The sequence below is a fragment of the Falco peregrinus genome, chromosome 5 (assembly GCF_023634155.1).
Source record: "Falco peregrinus isolate bFalPer1 chromosome 5, bFalPer1.pri, whole genome shotgun sequence".
Lineage (NCBI taxonomy): Eukaryota > Metazoa > Chordata > Aves > Falconiformes > Falconidae > Falco > Falco peregrinus.
Genome location: NC_073725.1, coordinates 60,266,079 through 60,275,576, shown reverse-complemented (window position 1 = coordinate 60,275,576; position 9,498 = coordinate 60,266,079).

Below are 9,498 nucleotides of genomic sequence, written 5' to 3'. Positions count from 1 at the left end.
TTGAAATGATCAGGTCTGATATTTGGGCTTGCCTTTTGCTTCTTCAGATAGAGCAAACATTTCAATTAGAACCTTCTTCAAAATCAATAATCTATGCAAAACATCTTTTTTTCCTTGAGGGAGAATTTTTTTGACAGACATACTGGCCTCCAAAGCCAACCAAGACATCATTAAAAAGAATGTTCCAGACAGCCATAATGGAATTATTCTTCATTTTTCTTTCTGTAACTTTAATATTTCATTGCTCAAATATGTGGCTATAAAGAAAGACAAGTGAAGTACTAATATAAATGTAGTACCTGACCAAATACTGAACAATCACCTGTGAAGTGAAAGAGCAGAAAAATCAAAGGAATTTAGATTCCTTTTGTCTCAGTATGTCATTGTATGACTCACCAAATGTTTCTCTCCACCACACATCAGAAGTCGAGGTACCAATGTTCTGGCAGTTTACTTGCTGGGTACAGAGGTAACCACTTCCTGCTAAAAGCATCTGAATTGTTTTCAAATAGCTGATAAATGCAAGTTCCTAAAGGAAAGTAGGGGGAAAAGAAAAAGGGGAAAAATATAGAGAAACAAGAAAGAACCTAACATTTTAAATATGAGCTGTGTATTAATCAAATTAAAATATATTCTCCACTGTGTCTCTGGGAGGAAAGAAAATGACTGGTGTTTCAATAGTTGCTGGTTTATTAAAAGCCACTCTATTTTTTTCCCCAAAGCTTTTAAAGCAGAGACAGACCGAGAATCCAACCAGTAGTTAAAAGCTACTTTCCTTTTGTTACTGAGCTTCTGAAAGGGGACTGAGGAAAACAGATGCATTAAAAGCTGAGGGATGAGTGTAGACAGCACTTGCACCCTGTTGCTTTAGTGTATTTTGTCCTATGCCCATGCAAATGCCAGAAACAGCAGAGCAAATGCCACATCCCAGCAAATTAAGTAAGCACCTGCTTAAGTACTGCAAAAAATTTGGGATTTTCTGGACTGTTCGGTGAGAGAAATCAGGGTATAAAAAGGCATTGGGTGTATTTACTCTGCTAATATGCCTACAATTGCACTGAGTTTGGGCTACAACTTAATGTTTAACACGGCCCGAAGACCTCCAGCACCAGGACCAGACTACAGAGAGCTGGGCTGTAGCAAATTTGCTGATCTGTGGCAAATTTAGCTGCCACAAGTGATGACTTTTGAGCAGCAATGGATCCAGCACACGCAGGCATATCTGTTGGAAAAGCCAGAGAAATTGGACTAGGGCAGATATATTAACATGTGTCCAGGGGTCTGCATAGCCACACAGGTCTCTGGGTGTGGGTCTCACAGGGCTTCTGGGTACAAGCCCTGAAATATCCTGCAAGGTCTTCACATGTCCTAGTGCAGGACAGCAAAAGGGCTTGTGAAAGCATGAGGTACCTCGTGGATGCCAAACAAAACAGCTGTCTGGTTAAGACAATAGTAAAACCGGTCACACCTGATGAGAACCAGCTTTGAGGAGTCTCCAGAGTGGTCCTGAACACTGTAATTTTGTACAGTGTCAGCACAGTGAGTGCAGGCAACTCTCACAAGTTTCAGCTGCCTGTCTGTATGCAGAAGAGCATGCGGGGAGGGATCATTAGGCTAAAAGTACATCTACAGCTGATATAGGTGGGCTTCCTTTATAAGCTATGGACAGCTAGCGAGAGGAGTCTGCAGGGCCATTAATTTCGACACAGAGTGTGTAAAACAGATCAGGTAAATAGCATCTCAAAATTGTCTCTTCCTCTCTGACTATATAGGAGCTTGGGTCGCCTGACGAGAATTTAGGCACCTACCTCTTAGACAATGATATAATATTAGATGAATGCCATCTGTTTGCTGCTGACCAGATGATTCCACTGGGACTGCTTCTCTAATGGTAAAAGCTTTATTCTTCTATTACAAAGACTGTAAGACACACAGCTTCTACAGCAGACACCTCTTCAGCAAGAAGAAAAAAAAAAAAAAAAGAAAGAAAGAAAAAAAAAAGAAAATAAAAGATGGTCAACAAAAGGAAATCCCGTGATATATTTCTTACATCCATACGTAAGGTATTCTGATTTTATTTCTGGTAGTTTTCTGCATTTCCTGCTCAAAGATACTAGAGTAAATTTTATATCAACAAAGATACAAAACCCCCCATGCTTTAAACTAATATAGTCCTTTTCAGGAAGATACTGAAGTATCTGTGCAGCATTAACTGTGTGAGTAGGTCGAGTCGGTTTCCACAGCTGGTGCAGACTTTCATCAAAGGATGCAACAACTTTTCAGAAGCATTACAGAGACTGTAAAATCTATAAAAAATTTCCCTTTTCAACAGAACATTTATGTTTTCAAAATATTCCATCTAGCCCTGTTTTATGACATGAATAGTAAGTTAATGTTTCCAATACCTTCATTGTTGCAGCCTTTTCTTTATCAGAAGGAAAGTGAGAAAGCTATTTTCAGTCAGAAATGGAATGGTATTTTTAATCCTCTGCATAAAATGTGACAGCTTTGTAATCTGCGATGGTGCCATGTAGAAAATAATTCTATTAACATCCATCTAGTAATTAAATTTTCTTTTTATTCATTCTTTCTCCTTTACCTATCCACAAACACTCAAAAAAATTATTATTTTTTTAAATGAACCCTACAGTTATACGACCACCTACCAGAATCAGAATCCATCTCATTTCAGGTCTAGCCCTTTTACCCAAACTGATCCTCACAGAGGTTGCTACAAGCCTACAAGCTTTTCTCTCTAAAATCCATTATGAATTATTAAAATACCATAAATGCACTAGTAAAATAAAATTAAGATAGGGAACTACAAAGGTGTTGTCACAACAATTAGAAAAAGGAACCTTACATGATATTTAGAGCTGACTTTGCAAATGCATCCACTACTGTCACAACCAAGTGACCAAGCCACCATGGGGACACCCATAAACAAGTTTCCTACAGCTGCGAACAGCCAAGCAGCTGTGGCACTAAACCCATGCCAGCTGTTAATTCATCGTATTTTCCTTGGCATCTCAGGTGGTTTTTAAAGCCTAAATTGAGCTCTGTACAACCCCAGCAATACTTCTGCCTGTGCCTGAGGTGCAGGCTTTTCAGCAAATCAATGTTTGCTGCCTGATGGGGTATAGCCTGAGAGCCCTGCTTTTGGCAGGAGTTGTTTTCACTTAAACACTGGTTCCCAGGCACTAATGAGTAAATCCAAATGATTCAGCCTTTGCTTTGTCAACTTTGCAGTCTGCCTGCTTCTCCATCATCTGTCCAAATGGGAGGGGATAGCCCCTCTCCTCCCAGATGCTCCCACCAGTGCGGCTGTGAAAGTGAAGTGATACATATTCCACTTTGCTGTCAGTCAACGCTGGCCTTGCAAACAGCTTGCAGGCTGCTCTCCTGCTGGGTTTGGTGGTCCAGGAGCCTGCAGACCATGCTCAGGGATGAATATGAGCATCATCTGTGTGTGAATTCACACTTAGAATCTCACAACCTATACAAACCTTGACAGGCTGGCTTCAGGGGTGCCTTGGGCTTGCTTTTCCAAGGGACATCCCATATAAACACATGGCCTCCATGTGCCTTTATGAAAGAAAGATGCCATGTCCTGGCTGTAGGATGCATAGTGGAGTCCCTTCTTGCTGTACTGAATGCTGAAAGTCTCAATGGAAAGATGGTGAAATAATTCATCCATTGTATAGAACATCTTAATTGCTATGTGTCAAGGGAATCCATCAGAAGCATAATCTGGTTTCAGTGGGTTGAGGTCTATGAAGGTCCTGGCTGCCATCTAGTGGAGCCGTGATGTGTCTTTAAATTAAAATAAATATATAAATAGTACACATGGGAATAACAGAAAGCTAACCTGTAACCTGTAGGTTAAACAGCCTCATGACTTGAGAAAAAGTCATACAAAACTAGAGTAGCTTAGATACCAACGAAAGTGAGGGCAGAACCACATCATGCCCACACAAAATAGGGGATCAAGGAACACTGAGGTTGTCTTGCCCACCCTTTTCAAAACAGTTTGTGTCACCTCTCTCTGCTCAGTGGAAAGCCACACAAGGGTCTTCATTCCTAACTAAAGAAAATTTGAGCTGTTTTCAGAGTAATAATACAGTATTTTGATTCCCCCACCCCAGCTTGTTTTCTGGCACCTGCACTGTGCAACTCAACCGTACCTTTCTTTGCCAGAAAAGGTGGCAGATACTTTCATTGAAAATTCGCTTTACAACTCTCTGACCAGCACTGTTTGTTCGCCCTCCTAGCAGGTCAGAACATTAGCAGGTCTGGCCTGCACCTCGTCACTGATGGTGGCCAGGACTCACACCTAGGGAGGAGAGCAAGTGTAGGGCAGGTGTATGCTCTGCTTCCCTGAGAACCTCCCAGACTCCCTGCTGCCTTGGCATTTCCCAAATTTTCTATTCTTTTCTCCAACCTTGTCTTGAACTCGCATGAACTTTGCATGGCTGGCAAGGCTTTCAGTGTTGTGCAGGGAGTGAGGGAACCTTTCGGGGAAAAAAACCTCTCACCTGCACACTGACACTGTTTTCCTCTAACAAGCTTTCATGTTCCCTTATGAAATTTTACTTTGTTTCTGTAGACCCCACTGGATACAAAAGCACAGTTTACACAACATAAACAGAATGTCATGTGCTTTTTCTCAACAAGCTGATCTGGACTCGGTGATCTGCTTTACACATTATTATTGGTTCAATAAGGAGAGAGAAAATCCTTAACCTCTTAATGCACTCGGTGTGGGTTGGCTGTGGATAGTTCTCTAGTCTCTAAAATCACTTCAAATCATCAGAAATAATTGCTGTTACCAAAAAAGGTGTTCCTACAACTGCCTGTGTGCTGGTATCAGCACTCATGCAGACATAGTCCATTGGATCAAGGAACTTTATCTGGCTAGAAACCAATCTGAGTTGTTCAAATAAAGCTTGTGTTTGGGCAGGGCAAGGGAGGCACTAACTCACTCATCATTTCTTAACCTTGGTTAAGCTGCAACAGCTAGAGGTGAATTCCATTCCTAATGTAATGTTGCCATTCTAGCTGTTTGTCCTGATCCCGAGGAATCCAGCTTAGTCATTTCTGCTTCATCCATTGTTATTGAAAAATGGGAAAAAGGTGCTTCGTCCCACCTCCCTACCACTGCTCTATCAAACATCAAGGTGAAACTTGTCTCAGTTTTCCATCTATGCTGTAACAGATAGTTGCTACAAGAAAGAAATACTTTTTTCTCATATTTTAAATATGCAAAAGGTGGTGAGAGATCGGTCTGATTCGAGTCAAACCTGGGAAAAGGAAATGGATACCTATAGCCCTCCAATCTGGAAGTGAATTGACCAGAAGAAAGGACTGTATAAACTCAGCTTGGAGCGAGGAATGTCATCATCATCTAGACAGCTCTGCACATGGCCGACTTTGGTACAGATAAAATGGTCTGTCAAGTTAAGTGAGCATAATAATAGAAATAAAGAAACATGAATTTATTGCAGACGATTGTGTGTAGACTGCAATATTAAGGATTTATTGTAGGTGCTCCTCTTGCTTTAAGAAAGGTATTTATTGTCCACTTGATATAGCAGTTTTGTTCAATCATATACAAAATGACAGGAAAATCTTATTGCTGCATAAAATTACAAATATTTTTTACCTTTCTTTTCTTGTATTGTAAAAGGTTAATATATACTAAAAATTGATAGCATTTGAAGAAAAAACATAGTAGAAATAAGCATTTCCAGTCAATTAATATTATGTCAGGAAATATGAACGTGATTTTTTTTATTTGTGACTAAACAACATTGGTGTTCTGCAAGCATAAAAATCATGAAATATTCATAGAAACTACAATTCTGTTTTTAAGCTCTTTAGTTACAAGATTTTCATAGTATCTTAGAAAATCATTTTCACTAACCAAAAACTTCACCATTATTCTGATGTATTTTGCAGTAGGCAAGATCTGATTAAAAGCCTTATTCTTTATGGATTACTGCAAGACATTCACCTTAAGGATACCATATCAATATCTTAATTTGATAAACTGAGAGTACCATTCAAGCGAGACAGAGATTGTGTAGATTTAATTGTCTCTCTTGCAATCAAAGCTGATGTGGATTACGCATGTCTGATCTCAGTTTCGATTTCCAGACCTCTCCTTGTTCATCAGGGAACAGTACCATTATAATTAAAAGATGTTTCATGCTTGTTCTCAATCTATTATAGACATACAGGGACATCTCCATTTTCCAACAGATACGTACAGGCAACACAGAAGGTCTGAGATCTTAATACATGGAAGGCTATTAGGTACAAATTGGTTTAGATAACAGATTTTGCCAGTAGATTTCTTATTAGAATAATCAGTCTAAAGATCACTGAACACTTTGGGCCACTTCTAATAGCTGTATGTTTTCTCTTCCCTACAGTGTCCTACAGTAAGGTCAATGTCATTATCACTGTAGGACAACCCTTGACAGAGGTACCAAGTGTTCACTGTATTACAACCTGAATACAGCCTAAATTATAATTCAAATAAAGCGAAACACTGAAAAGCTGCCCTTGCTTCACTCAAATCTGAAATATTTTCATGATGTAAAACCAATAATAATAACCTTGCCTTGATGTTAGATAAACACAGAAGAACCACAAATGTTAACTGTTAGTCATTATATGATGTACCACTTCATTTTGTCAATATAAAATATAAAATGTATAATGTTAGTAAGGAGAGATTTTGATTGTCATTGGGGATCGGAGAAATTGCTATTGATTGCCATTGAAGTTATTAATAGTTATAATGTGTTCAGAAGCAATGTAAGGCACTAAGCTAGACAGAAAAAAAACAGGATAAAAAGGGTGATTGTCTGACAGAAAAGAGAAAAAATTGAAAACAAAACTATGGATAAGAGCCTAACAGAAAATACTGCCTGAATGTGTAATGTAGAAGAAACTAATTAAATATTCTACAGTGAGATATTTTTATTTAAAAAAAAAATTAAAAAAAGGAAGATGAGGTCTTTAGCGATGCCGTGCTGTCAAAAATATTACTTATTTTTAGGAATCTGGCAGCTGTCTTTGAGTGTAGAAGAAGAAGAGTTAAAGAATGCCATACAATTGATTGTGATAAAACATAAAAGCCAAATCTAAGTGACTTAACTTGCACCTAAGCTGGCAGAAACCTGACAGTTGCACCTAAAACTGCTGATCTTTTTTATTCTGCAGCCTGTGGTGAGATCATCTCAGCCGTCGCACCTGGGAGCTTTGTTTTATTTCTGTCTTTACTCATTGCAGTGTAAACTCTGTAGCAATTTACACACCCTGCGAATGCCTCTCTGTCTTCAGGTCAATTTTCCATTGCTCTGGCCCTACTCCAAATGAAAGTAAATCATACTTAGCAAAATTTATTCTTCAAAGGTTAAGGAGTTTCTGCTACTCACGCTTTTCCTACTTGTTTTATCAGAGTTTGCATGTGACAGACAAGGACTTGCAGAAACATAATCTCATGCCATAAGTGTGCACATGCTCCTAAGCTACTATTATGCTCAATAAAATATATCTAAATTTAATGCAATTCCCTTCCTGAAAAGCTGAATTGCCTAAGTTTTTAGATTCTGCTTAACACTTTATATTCAAGATTGAATTTGCTAAAAAGGTAATGTAACCATAATAACCATGCCATAACTCAGTCATAACTGATATTAATATTCTAATTAAATAGTTACAGTCATGTCTTCTGGTTTCAGCCACTTGTTTCCAGTTTCAGCTATTCCACAGGAAAGTATTCTCCCTATAGTAGCTATTTATTTCAGGAAGGAATGAAATACTCTCTGTTCAGGCTAGAAAAAGCTGAGATGACTAGAAAAGGACAAAGACCTAGCATTTGTTACCCCTATTCAGGTAAGGATGGATGCCACAGATACTTTAATCCAGCCAAATAATTGCCCTTGTTATATAAGACACAAAGCCAATGGTAATTATTTGGACAGACTGCTGGTATTTTTGATACAGATGGATCTGGGGCCAAGCCCTTAGTGCAGGCTTCTATAAAACAAAGAGCAAGGGCCCTGAGAAGTCCATGTATGCATGTGCCTTCATGTCTGTTACATGTCCATTTAATGTCAGAGTCATCATGGTAACACCATTTCAGAATCACAGAACTTAATTACAAGCCAGAAAATCCATTTGATACAGTCAAGACTTAACAAGAGTCTTATTTGACATGTTACATCACTGCTCAAGACATGGAGGTAAGAAAGTCCCATCACACATTCAAAAATCAGCTGAGGCAGACACTGGTCCAGCATAAGAAAGAATTTTATTTGATTTTTATTGCCTCTTTTTTAATCTTCCAGTTACGGAGTATGATGACCTTCAGAGTAAATTTGCCACTTCATGGTTAATTATACAACAGAAATGCAGCAGCTGTAGGAAATTTTCTATCTAAGTATTTATGGGTGGAGATGGGTAAAATTTAGATGTCTTAGATGAGCTGTTACCCCAGGCTCTGTTCTACCTGATAGAGACTGTGATCTTTTGGAGGCTGAAAAACATCTGTCTCCCGGAAAGAAGATGCATTCAGCTGCCTTGACACTCACGCTTACAGGTTATGCCATTTTTTGCCCATTAGCCGGATGCTATATGACACTGAAAGCCCTATAAACTCATCTGTCTGTTAGTCTCTTACTTTCAATAAATCACCAGCCATTCAACGTGTGCTTCCATCCAGCTCACCCTGAATCCTTCTGGATAAAGGAAGGAAACCAACATAACAAATATCTTGGGCCCCACATTGTGATAGGTGTTCCAAAGAGCCACTGCAGAAATAGAAATAAACACCTTCCTCCTGCTGCTCCCTCAGACTCTTCTCCCACCCTTAAATCTGATTTCAGCTATTGAGGTATTTTTTTTCACAGACAAAAGAAAAACAAGGAGAAAAGCACTTTTATTTTAATTGAAAGACGCCTCCTTGGCCATCTGCTTTTGCATGAAAACTAGATGACAGAACATTCCACATCTTCGACTTAGCTTTAATTACATGGGTACAGCAAAGGAAAAAAGAAGGCAAGCCCACTTTCCTCTGTTATAATTTCTGTTGTTTAATTGGACTTGGCAGCACACTGAAGTGTCCAGAAGAGCAGGGTGAAAGTGAATCGGTGTAATAGTCCTCACTGTTTGGTACAGTTTGGTTTTTTCACTCCTTTCCAAGCTCTGATGTTCCCATCAAAGAGGTTAATCAATCCATTAATCTACAGGACAACCATTGGGGGGAAAAAAAACACAAAACCAACAAAACCAAACACAAAACCCCTCAAGTACAAACACTGGGAATGCAAGTTTATTTTCAAGCTTCTGCATATTTTACAACACTGGAGAGCAAAAACAGTCCCACAAGAAAATACTTGAGTATTCCTAGCAGTGTCCTAGGTCTCTCTTTCTGTGGAAAACTTTGCTTTTTTTTTAAAAAAAAAAAAAAAACTTGCTTGCAAAGAG